The sequence below is a fragment of the Hippoglossus hippoglossus genome, chromosome 15, assembly GCF_009819705.1.
Source record: "Hippoglossus hippoglossus isolate fHipHip1 chromosome 15, fHipHip1.pri, whole genome shotgun sequence".
Classification (NCBI taxonomy): domain Eukaryota; kingdom Metazoa; phylum Chordata; class Actinopteri; order Pleuronectiformes; family Pleuronectidae; genus Hippoglossus; species Hippoglossus hippoglossus.
In genome coordinates this window covers 16,676,622-16,689,624 of record NC_047165.1, presented here as the reverse complement: position 1 = coordinate 16,689,624, position 13,003 = coordinate 16,676,622, and the positions used below count along the sequence as shown (strand labels likewise).

Below are 13,003 nucleotides of genomic sequence, written 5' to 3'. Positions count from 1 at the left end.
TGACCCCGACTACCTGTAAAGTTTTGTGGCTGTATCTTGTTTGGCTGTGACGCTAATGCGGTGACAAAATATGTCCACAGACAGACAAACAGTTCACAAAGTGCTCAACATTGGCCCTCTGGTGGTTCCAATATACCTTAGAGATGTTCACAATCACATTTTATGATGATAACACACACGCACGCGCACGCACGCGCACACACACACACACACACACACACACACAAAGTAATGTCTCCATACCTTCTGAGGACATTACATTGACTTCCTGGACACTTACCATAACCATAGTTACTACTTGTTTAACCCAAACCTTAAGCTAACATGTCTTCATCTTAAAATTAACCATTTTCATTATGGGGATATGCTTTTTGTCCCCATTAGGAAGACAAGTCCCCATAAGCTGTCCTAACGTAAGGTAAAATTAAAAAAACCCTCATGAGGGTAAATTTCTGGTTTCTGGTATTGTTCCACATCTGTATCCTTCTTAATCACTTGTTTTTTTTGGCCTTGTGTGTTTCAAATAAAACTAATGTTTTTACTTAGTGCAGCCGTATGCTGCCTGTAGAGAAGGCTGTCAAGTTGTCTACATACAAAGTGAAAACTTTATATAACCATTTAAGCGACTTCAAGAAAACAAATGTGTCGCTGAGAGGCTGAGGTCCGGCCCAATATTCTGTATGACACACTAATCATGATAGAAGATAGACAGATAACAAATAGATAAACACAATTTTATTTCCCCATTATGATAATCAATACAAAGCAATGGCATCCAATGATTCAAAAAACTTTTACATAGCATATAAGACATTTCCATTATTGAATAAAATATCACTTGATTACATTACATTACATTTCATTTAGCTGAAGCTTTTATCCAAAGCGACTTACAATAAGTGCATTCAACCTCTGTTGCATTGTGTGTGTGTGTGTGTGTGTGTGTGTGTGTGTGTGTGTGTGTGTGTGTGTTTGTGTGGTTGAGTATGAGTTGTATGTAGGCTACAGATCTCAGGTTAAAGCACAATAAAAGCCATCAACCGTTTGCCAAAAAAATCATATAACATCAAAATGTATAATCAGAGGAGACAGATGTTTATAACCTCCTGCGTGTGTGACTGTCAGACTGTTACATTTTGCTGATGTTCAGTTTTTTGAGGGTTGAGAATGTGAGCCAACTTTTCCAGCTCTGCCTTTAGAGCACTTGCTTCAGCTCGTTGTTTTGGCTCCTTACACAGCATATACCTCATTATTTGTTCCTGGAGAAAAACAAACAGCAGAAGTAAAAGCTTTAATTACAGTTGTTCAACCAAGAAATTCTGTCACGCTGCAACATTTCTAAAATCTTCTCATAACACTGTTGTGTGTGCTGCTTGATATTTTACATTACTGTCATCATGTTATATGTCAGCCTCCCTGCTGCTCTGTTGCTGACCATCATGGCTAACTGACACACTTAGGGAAACACTGCTTCATGTGATGAAAGAAGACGTTAGGATAAAATGAATATGGATATTTACCTCTTGAGAAAAAGTAAGTGGAAACTCTCTGGGGAACTTCTGATTTCTGGCATCTTTGAAAACCTGGTTATGCAGTGATAAAAAGAATGAATGGGCAAGTTACCAAACTTGGGTTATCGTGATAATTCAAATAATAATTATCTGTTGATCATTGCAGATAACAGCAGGAAAGATTAAATAAGATCAACATTAAAGCTCTAAGCACCCGACATTGGCCTGTGTCATGATTTTATCTGGTGACACTTTAATAATAATATTCGGGACATTGACGACTCACCTCCACTCTTTCATGGCCAGTAGACATTTTCCAGAGGAGCTCAAAGTATATCAGCCCGAAGGCGAATATGTCCACCTTCCGGTCATATCTGTTCTCAAACTTGTGTAGTAAAATAACAACACAGTATTAAGATATTGCATTTATATTAACAAGTTATTTCATAAATAACTGACTCCCTACTTTTATTCTATTTTTAAAATATTTTCTTTAATTTTTCTCTTTTCTCATTTGTAAAAACATTTTTGGGGCCGATATAATATAAATTTAATTGTCATGCAATCTTCAAACTGCTTTTAATTGTTTCATGTTGTTTGTCTTCAATTCTTAATTTTTAATGTGTAAAGCTGTAACTGTTTGCACTCTGGACTCATCTTAGTCTCCTTATATAATGATGAATGAGAATTCAAAGGAAAACACATAGTAAGGTGTAACTACCTCTACGGGCCTCGAGAATATTTACACTAAATCATCTCACGTGACGCCACTTGGCGAATCAAATCTGTGAATTTCGATGAGCAGATACATTTTTTAACAGAAAGAATTTAAGGATGCACATTAAAAAACATTCTATTTTGTCTTATTGTTGATGTCAAATGAGAGAAGAGCATTTATGTTTTATTAATGTATTTGTAAATCCCTCCAGTGCAAAGTGAAAACTGAAATGTATATTATAACATTGATGAAATACTATTGCATTATATTTTTTACATTACTGACTCAGTCTGTGTGTGGAAATACAATTACTGAATTTTATTTAAGTTTGTGTTTTATATGAGGGATGTGTTGTATCACAGAATTAGTACAGGATGGGAGCATTGGATGCATTTTAAACCAATAATACAGGAAAATCAAAGGCATCTCACTTGTTCGGGAGCCATGTAAGAAAGGGTTCCTGATTTGTTAGTTCTCTCCATTGGGGTTTCATCGTCGTCATCATCAGCAGTGACCAGACCAAAGTCTCCAATCTTCACTGCTCTATCCTGTCCAAACAGGATGTTGGCAGGCTAAACATTGGAAAGAAAAAGCAGCAATTAATACAGCAATTAACATCAAGCTCCTTCAATGATGTGTAATTACCTCCAACAAGGAGGTACACAGTGCCGTTCTAGTTATAATGACGATGACATAACGATGATGAAATGCAATCCTCTTTTGCTTCTACCCAAGAATAAAAACCTGGTGTGTAAATATTGAACTGTGTTCTAAAATATGGTCTGAGAAACTCAGCCTTATATAACGAATTTTAAAAATCCAGGCACAACATTAAAATAAAAAAGACAAACACAACCTGGGAATTTTCATTCTAAAACAGCTTCATATGGTAAATAAAGTGACTTGCTTCAGGGGTTTTCCTTCCACATGTATCCTGAATGTGTGGGATGTAAGTGGAAGTACACAAAAACACATCGATGGTACATGAATCACAAATCTCCAATGCCTGTACTAGTCATTTAAAGACAGAAGAACTTTGTCTGACCTTCAGGTCCCTGTGGATGAGTTTTTTGGAGTGAATGTACTCGACTCCACTGACTATTTGTTGAGCGATGGTTAGACTCTCATGTCGTCTGTTGGAGTCTTGCAGAGTTCTCGTATTCCTCTCTTTTATCCAGTGTTTAAGTGTTTTTGAGTCACACAACTCCATTTGAATGTAAAGGAACTGTGGCGATGATTCCCTGATAGGAAACAAAAAACATTTGGTGCAATGTCACACATTCATTTTTAGTAAATAAAAAGAGTACGTATTAGTGGATGAGACTTACTCAGAAGAGCTGCTGTCTGCTGAACTGTTCTGCTTGTAACCTGTATCCTCCTTCCAACAATTGTAGTATCGCACAATGTTGGTGTGATGAAGGTCTGATAATGCCTTCACCTCTCGCAGAGCTTTTCTGCTAATTTTTCTTAAAGAAAACAATCCTGGTGCATCAGTTACTGAAAAGTCACTTGAACAAATATGTACACTGCACTGAAGAGTTGCATACTCAACTTACTTTTTACCACGGACAATCTTGAGGGCAAACTTCTTCTTCAGCAGTATTTGTCTTACTTTGTACACATGACCATAGCTTCCTTTTCCAAGAGACTTTATGGAATCAAACTGTGATGTAAATCTGTAGAGGTTTACAATTTTTTAACCATAATAGTAAAAAAACACGGTAATGTCTTGTACATGACTACACCAATTACCAGAAAATAAAATGTGTACATCACAATCCTTTGCCTTTTAGTCTTACCTGGACTTTCAGTAATACTTTAGTGCTCAGTATATATAAATACTAAATAGTTATAGTAGTTAACCATAATCTGTACTCCTAGTAATGTCCATAAGTGCTTACAGTGAAGTTGATGTCGAGGTCGAAGTCGAGGTCGAAGTTGATGACATCATCATAGCATCATCTTCGGTTGATGTGTTACTCACACTATCGGCCATACCCTCGTTTTCCACAGCAACCTGAGAGGATAAAGTAAATATAAGATATGCATTTAAAATCAATGATTTTGGACGTGTGTATGTCCTCCACAATGTCGAGTAGCTACAGCGACAGTCTGTCAGAGGATCTCCAGCTTTGCCAGATGGATGATAATTATCGTGTTTGACCAATAATTTAACCCTCCGTATGATGTACTGTCAGTATTAAGAGTTATCACTATCAGTATAAAAAATATGAATCCTATATTTGTTTTTTAACATAGGCTTGTTGTGACCATGAAGAGGAATATGCATCTCTTCTCCAGCCAATCAGGAGGATGTAAAAGACACAGGCAGCGAGTCAGAGGTCCTCACCAATTTAAAGTTTATTTACCTCAGCATGTTTTTACATGTGGTTAGATTTGTAGATTTGTCAAATAATAGTTAATCTAAACTTTGGCTGTATATGAAAGTATTCATGCATATTTTTTTTATTTTCCTCATAATACAATAGCTTTAAGCCTCAATTATGATACAATGCTACTCCCTCCAGAGACCATATTCACACGGCTGCCATTTTATAGTCACATCACACTCAGAGCTTTATCTACAGCCTAAATAAATGTGTAAAGATGTGCATTGATATTTCACTATGAAAACAGCCCTAATGGAAGTGGTTGAATGCTAAAGTTAGCTGCTGCTGTCTAATAGTAGCTAATGAGCTACCAAATATATTCTTTTAATATATGTATTTTCTTTTCAGCTGGTGATCACTTATTGACCTGTGAAATGAAAACAGTTTGTCAGATTCTCTGTGTTTATTTGACTTATAAGCAGCCGTACAACATTATTGTGTCTTTGAATCTGCTGCCACAAGTTTTTAGAGTGGTGGCAGCAGATTATAGTTACTAATACTGACTTATAAGTCAGGCTCTAGGTACTAATACTGACTTATAAGTCAATATTAGTAACTATAGCCTGCAGTAAAATCTAACTACCTGGCTTAAATGCCTTATGATCGAGGCTTTCAATATAAAAGCAGACACCCACATGACGACCTGTGGCACAAAGCAAGTCTCTACAACATAGACGAAATTTAACCTTTCTTCGTCTGACAATACTATTTTCCCTCTTTATATAGTACTCTTGATGAGTGTAAACTATTGCTTTAAGCATGACAGTTTTTTTTTTAAATGAGAGAACAGACCTGATCCTTGAGAGGGTTTGATGAGTCCATGAATACTATGGAGTCACTTGTACTCATTGGTTCGCTTTGTGATGACAACATCATGGGTTCCCTAGCAGAAAACAATGACAGACATAAGCACAGATTTCTCAGAATATAGTGATATTTCAATAAAACTTTAGTGCTCAGTATATGTAAATTCTCAGTATATGGTGATATTTCAGTAATACTTTAGTGCTCAGTATATATAAATACTAAATAGTTATAGTAGTTAACCATAATCTGTACTCCTAGTAATGTCCATAAGTGCTTACAGTGAAGTTGATGACATCATCATAGCATCATCTTCGGTTGGTGTGTTACTCACACTATCGGCCCTACCCTCATTTTCGACAGCAACCTGAGAGGATAAAGTAAATATAAGATATACATTTAAAATCAATGGTTTTGGACGTGTGTATGTCCTCCACAATGTCGAGCAGCTACAGCGACAGTCTGTCAGAGGATCTCCAGCTTTGCCAGATGGATGATAATTATCGTGTTTGACCAATAATTTAGCCCTCTGTATGATGTACTGTCAGTATTAGGAGTTATAACTATCAGTATAAAAAATATGAATCCTATATTTGTTTTTTAACATAGGCTTGTTGTGACCATGAAGAGGAATATGCATCTCTTCTCCAGCCAATCAGGAGGATGTAGAAGACACAGGTAGCGAGTCAGAGGTCCTCACCAATTTAAAGTTTATTTACATCAGCATGTTTTTAAATGTGGTTAGATTTGTAGATTTGTCAAATAATAGTTAATCTAAACTTTGGCTGTATATGAAAGTATTCCTGCATATTTTTTTTATTTTCCTCATAATACAATAGCTTTAAGCCTCAATTATGATACAATGCTACTCCCTCCAGAGACCATATTCACACGGCTGCCATTTTATAGTCACATCACACTCAGAGCTTTATCTACAGCCTAAATAAATGTGTAAAGATGTGCATTGATATTTCACTATGAAAACAGCCCTAATGGAAGTGGTTGAATGCTAAAGTTAGCTGCTGCTGTCTAATAGTAGCTAATGAGCTACCAAATATATTCTTTTAATATATGTATTTTCTTTTCAGCTGGTGATCACTTATTGACCTGTGAAATGAAAACAGTTTGTCAGATTCTCTGTGTTTATTTGACTTATAAGCAGCCGTACAACATTATTGTGTCTTTGAATCTGCTGCCACAAGTTTTTAGAGTGGTGGCAGCAGATTATAGTTACTAATACTGACTTATAAGTCAGGCTCTAGGTACTAATATAGACGTATAAGTCAGTATTAGTACCTATAGCCTGCAGTAAAATCTAACTACCTGGCTTAAATGCCTTATGATCGAGGCTTTCAATATAAAAGCAGACACCCACATGACGACCTGTGGCACAAAGCAAGTCTCTACAACACAGACGAAATTTAACCTTTCTTCGTCTGACAATACTATTTTCCCTCTTTATATAGTACTCCTGATGAGTGTAAACTATTGCTTTAAGCATGACAGTTTTTTTTTTAAATGAGAGAACAGACCTGATCCTTGAGAGTGTTTGATGAGTCCATGAATACTATGGAGTCACTTGTACTTATTGGTTCGCTTTGTGATGACGACATCATGGGTTCCCTAGCAGAAAACAATGACAGACATAAGCACAGATTTCTCAGAATATAGTGATATTTCAATAAAACTTTAGTGCTCAGTATATGTAAATTCTCAGTATATGGTGATATTTCAGTAATACTTTAGTGCTCAGTATATATAAATACTAAATAGTTATTGTAGTTAACCATAATCTGTACTCCTAGTAATGTCCATAAGTGCTTACAGTGAAGTTGATGTCGAGGTCGAAGTTGATGACATCATCATAGCATCATCTTCGGACACAGTGGACCTCAAGGAAACCTAAAGTGTTTGACATATCAATATATATATATATACGATTGGATTTTGCCATTTCATTCAAAAGGCTGTTGCCACTGTTAATATGAGCCTTTATCACAGCAACAGTTTGCTGTGATGTCTGTCAGCAGGATTACTCAAAAACTACTAAACCAATTTCCATGAAATTTTGTGGAGGGGTGGGGCACGACCCAGGAAGTAACACGTTACATTTTTGGAGCTGATCCAGACGGGCAGATCCAGGAATTTTTTTCCCACTTTCTTTAACATGGCCAGATGGGCCATTGGCTTGGCTCCTAGTTATTATATTTGATAATAGAGAGACGAAATTGAATACCTTGCTGTCCCAGTCGGACTGCTCTTGAAGAGCAGACCAGGCCTGCTGAGCAGCATTTTGTTGGGCTTGCTTGATAGTCTTACCCTCCCCCACAGTGTACTCCTTGTCTTCGATTACTACTTTGTAGGTGAATCTGCGTTGACAGGGAGGAAATATTTAGATTTAGATTAATCATGATGTGTCAAAATGTTTATTTCTTGAATCTATCATGAGTTTTCAAACAGTATCTGCAGGCAGCATAGACTGTTTATAAAGATGGAAGACCTGACTGCTCCCCCAAAGTGAGGCCAAATCATTTTTATTGCCCCCTGGTGACAGGCTGCAGTATAGGTCATGAATCCTGCCTCCTCCATGTTAATGGATGGGACATGGACCAAAATAAAAACTCAGATAGTTTTTCTCAAAGATGGTTTTATCATTTTAGGTAATTCTTACCAAACTGATTGTTTGTTCAAGGGATCATTTTCTTGGTAAGTTTGGTTTAAATTATTGTTAGATGCTAAAAAAAACAGGGTGAAACTACATGATTGACTGAGACTGATTTGTGATTGACCTTGTTGTGTATCAGTGGAACTTTGAAACAGCAGCTCCACACCATGATCACTTACATGCAGACTGCCTCTAAAAAACGTCAAAATCACCAGATGGCAGCAGTGCCCCTATCTGGGATATTTGGGCTTCATTTTTCTCTGAGGAAGTGGAGACGTTGTCCATCTTTATATACAGTTCAGTTGTGTATATTCAGCGTACAGAGGTAGGTTTAGTTGTACTCACTGGAGACTATGTGGTCGACCGCTTCTTTTCACTTCGATGTAATCATGGGTGAGTCTTTTTTTCTGACAGTAGTCGTTGAGAATTCCTTTGAAATCTGTCTCTTCAAAGCTGTTGTCATTCACACTCTAGTTATTTACCACATTGCTGCAATTAACAAGTAGCACTTCACATTAATGATACATCAAAATGAAACCATGAATTGCCACTGTGATCTACTCACCTGGCAGGTTGCTTCTCCAACAAGCATCTAAGGGCATGTTCAGCAGCATTATGCTTGGCTTGCATCTTGCTCCTCCCCACACCTTCGGGATACACCTCACCGTTGCAGACTACCCTCTGGGTGAATCTATGGAGAAATTGTCAAATCTTTGTCAGACAGTAAAGTTGACCTGAGAAGGCATTAGTGGGTACCTGATCACTCTTCACTGCTGACTTTACAAATAAAGATGTTATTGATTCAGAGGCAGTGAGCAGACTATTTCTGCTGCAATTAAAGGACACATTAATGTGTGTAAAACAATATAGGGGTGAATTTGCAATATTGACTTCTATGATTTATTTTGATATCTGCTTTACACATATATCAACATATTATACCTTTCTGTATTCCTTGAGAAGTTTTCTAACCACACCCGAAGAAAGAATGGCGATATACTCAGAGGAGACATTCAAGGATTCAAGGATTCAAGAGTTTATTGTCATATGCACAACGATAACATTAAGCAGTCGCTTGCAATGAAATGCTTGGGTCACAGGCTCTCTTATAACAATGCTCAATCAAAATTTAAAATTTAAAATAAAATATACATATCTAAAATATATATATACACCCAAAGAAAAAAGAAAAACAATAGTGCAAGTGTGTGCAATAGTGCAAATATGCAATAGTGCAAATATGCTAAGGTGCAGAGTTATGACAGATTGGAGGAGTTTAAAAGTCTTATGGCCTGGGGGATGAAACTGTCTCTGAGCCTGGTGGTGCGGGCCCGGATGCTGCGGTACCGTCGGCCAGACGGCAGCAGGCAGAACAGTTTATGGCTGGGGTGATAGGGATCTTTAATGATCCTGTTGGCCTTCTTCCTACACCGCTGGGTGTAGAGGTCCTCCATGGATGGTAGCTCCGTCCTGGTGATGTGCTGGGCAGACTTCACCACCCTCTGTAAAGCCTTACGGTTGAGGGCGGTGCAGCTGCCGTACCAGGCGGTGATGCAGCCAGTCAGGATGCTCTCTATGGTGCACCTGTAGAAGTTGCAGAGAATCCTGGCATCCATGTTGAGCCTCCGCAGCCTGCGGAGGAAGAAGAGCCGCTGTCTGGCCGTCTTCCTGATGGAGTCTGTGTGGTTGGTCCAGGTCAGGTCATCACTGATGTGGACCCCGAGGAACCTGAAGCTGCTGACTCGCTCCACCGTAGTCCCGTTGATGGAGAGGGGGGCGTGTTCTACTCCTTGTCTCTTCCTGTAGTCCACGATCAGCTCCTTCGTTTTGCCGACGTTGAGATGGAGGTTGTTGTCCTGGCACCAAGATGTCAGGGCTCTGACCTCCTCTCTGTAGTGCTCAGATGTGGAGATTATTTCTTCGGACTGTTCTCCGGACCTGGAGCACCTCATGATCAGATGCCGACCTTATTACATCCCGAGGGAGTTTACATCGGTCGTTATTACAGCGGTGTACATTCCGCCACATGCCGACACTAATCAGGCACTGGACGAGCTGCATGCGGTTATCGACAGGACAGAGACATCACGGCCCGAGGCTGCGTTTATTGTGGCCGGTGATTTTAACAACGCCAAGATGAGGAAAGTCCTGCCGCGATACCACCAACACATCAGCTGTCCTACGCGCGGAGCGAACACGCTCGACCATGTTTACACTCCCTTCCGGGATGCGTATAAGGCCCTCCCCCGCCCCCCATTCGGCAAATCGGATCACGTCTCAGTTCTGCTGCTGCCTTCCTATAGGCAGAAACTCAAACGTGACAGACCGGTGACTCGGACCATTCAGCGGTGGACCGACCAATCAGACTCGGCTCTACGGGACTGCTTCAGCATTACGGAGTGGTGCGTGTTCCAGGATGACAACATCAACACGTACACGGACGCGGTCATCTGCTACATCAGCAAATGCATCGATGACGTCGTACCCAGGATTACTGTACGAACATTCCCAAACCAGAAGCCCTGGATTAATGGTGACGTCCATGCAAAACTCAAAGCACGGACTGATGCCGACATCTCAGGGGATCTGGAGGAGTACAGGAAGTCCAGGTACGCGCTCCGGAGTGCTATTAGCAGTGCCAAGAGACTTTACAGGGACAAGGTGGAGTCTCACTACAAGGGCTCCAACACAAGGAACATGTGGGCTGGACTCAAAACCATCTCTGACTACAAAGCAAAGACCAGCAGTGCGGATGTAGTGTCTGCATCTCTCCCAGAGGATCTGAACACCTTTTATGCACGCTTTGAGAGCAACTCCCCGGCTGTGGAGATGCAAGAGGCCCAGGAGGACCGCTGCCCCCCAGTAATAACACAGCTTTTAGTGTTCTTTAAGCCAATAAAGAAAATTCTGCCTGAATTTGATAATCTGGGACACTTGTATCATGCTGTTAAAAAAAGCCTAAACCACCTTGCTTTATGCATGACAAGCTAAATACTACCAATTTTTAGGCATTATGAAAAAATTACTGAGAAAATGAATGACAAAATGTATATTATTCATAGATAGATATAAGTTTAAACAGACAGGGACAGACTGTATTTACCATTTACTCCTGTCTGACAACTGCCGATCATATGTTACATCTCTTCAGGAGGTCTTTGTTCTGATTGACCCTTTCTGTGACATGACCCCCATGAAGTCATGTGATTTCAGCCATGTGATGTCCATTCTACCTTATAGTAAAAGTCCTGCTGACTAGATTTAGTTGGAACGGGAGATAAACAGACAGCTGAGGTGTCCCAGATGACCTGAATTCCCTCTACATGATTTGAACTGTAAGTAAAAACCTGGGACAACCCTGCAGCTGTATATTTCAAGTCGTGATATTCTAATAGTGTCATGATTTAATCTAACACGTGTGTATAAACTTACGTCTTCTCATGGTCGGGTCCCTCGGAGCTCACCTCTTCAAAAATCACCTTTGAGCCTGTTCTCTGTGCGTACTGGATTAGCTCAGCTACGTAGTATTCAGTTGCCATTATCGACGCAGCGGTCGAAATTCAATCTTAAATTCCGTTAAAAAAACATAGCAAATAAAGCACGAAGGTGAACGTGTTTCTCTCGGTCTCCTTCTCACCGGTGTTCAACCCTCACTGCTCTGCGTACACATGCACTTCCTCTTTCGTTTCAGCTCACTGTGCAGAGTTTCGATTTCCTCCCGGATGAACACTATTCACATTCATCAGTTTTTTTTGTTTTTGTACTTTATTCAACATTGAATAGTTTACAAACACTGGGACAAAGGAAATATGATACTCTCGGTATAATAATAAACAGGCAAAATAAACCATGAATAATAAAACCAATACTTAATAATACAAATATAAACTTTAGGCATCAGAACAAAGTATATATGATGTCAAGAAAATGTAAATGAAAGATGAGAAGTATAATAATATTGTTCAAATAAAACATAAATGATGAAAAATACATAAGGAAAATATAATAACTTAACAATGAGGTAGGCAATTAATACAATTTCTTCTTTCATCACACACAAGGACAATTCTTTGATCGTATATGTATTACATAGACCAGGGGTATTCAACTAAAATGTAAAGAGGTCCAGTTAAAGAAAATGTCCGGAAGATCATAATGTTTAACTATTTAGTGTGATATATATTTAAGTAGCCTAGTAGTTGTATCAACATCTGCATGTACTAAATACCTGACTGTCAAATCAAATGAATTCAGTACGATTCAAAAACTTTTTGACAATATTTATTGTCACGTAACAAAGAACTGAACATATATGTATGATTGCAGATATGTATAATGTTCTCTCATTAACTAAATAAAAGTAGGGCTGCATTTCAAAATAAGAGAAAATAAATAAAATGTGAAAATTGTGCATGTTCAAATAAAGGGCTTAACTTCAGAAAAATAAAATAAAGGGAGCAAAAGCTTGAATTTCCCTTTTTCTGTTTCACATCTTGACTCAAAAGTCTCAACCAATTTTACAGATAATAAATCTCAACACATCTTAACAATTGAACAGTTTTAGAATCACTTTCTTCCCCTCTTATATCCCACTCCCTCACTTTGTTCGTCTGTTTCTCTCCCTTTCTCCGTCTCACTCCTCTGTTTCTCTCCCTTTCTCCGCCTCACTCCTGTCTCTCCCTTTCTCCGCCTCACTCCTCTGTTTCTCTCCCTTTCTCGGTCTCACTCATCTGTTTCTCAACTTTCTCCGTCTCACTCATCTGTATCTCTCCCTTTGTTTTCTCTACCTGTATCGCTATCTTTCTTTTTCTTTCTACCGTCTTTTCATGTGTAACTTGCCTCTAACTCTCTCATCTGTCTGCACTGTAGAGTCGCAATGTTTACCGCCTGGAATGCACAGACTTGATTGGCTGAG

General features: G+C 38.9%; 1 pseudogene; it reads right to left on the bottom strand.

The window, feature by feature from the left end:
* Positions 1 to 963: 963 nt before the first annotated feature.
* LOC117775637 lies at positions 964 to 11,908 on the bottom strand (annotated as a pseudogene).
* Positions 11,909 to 13,003: the final 1,095 nt, after the last annotated feature.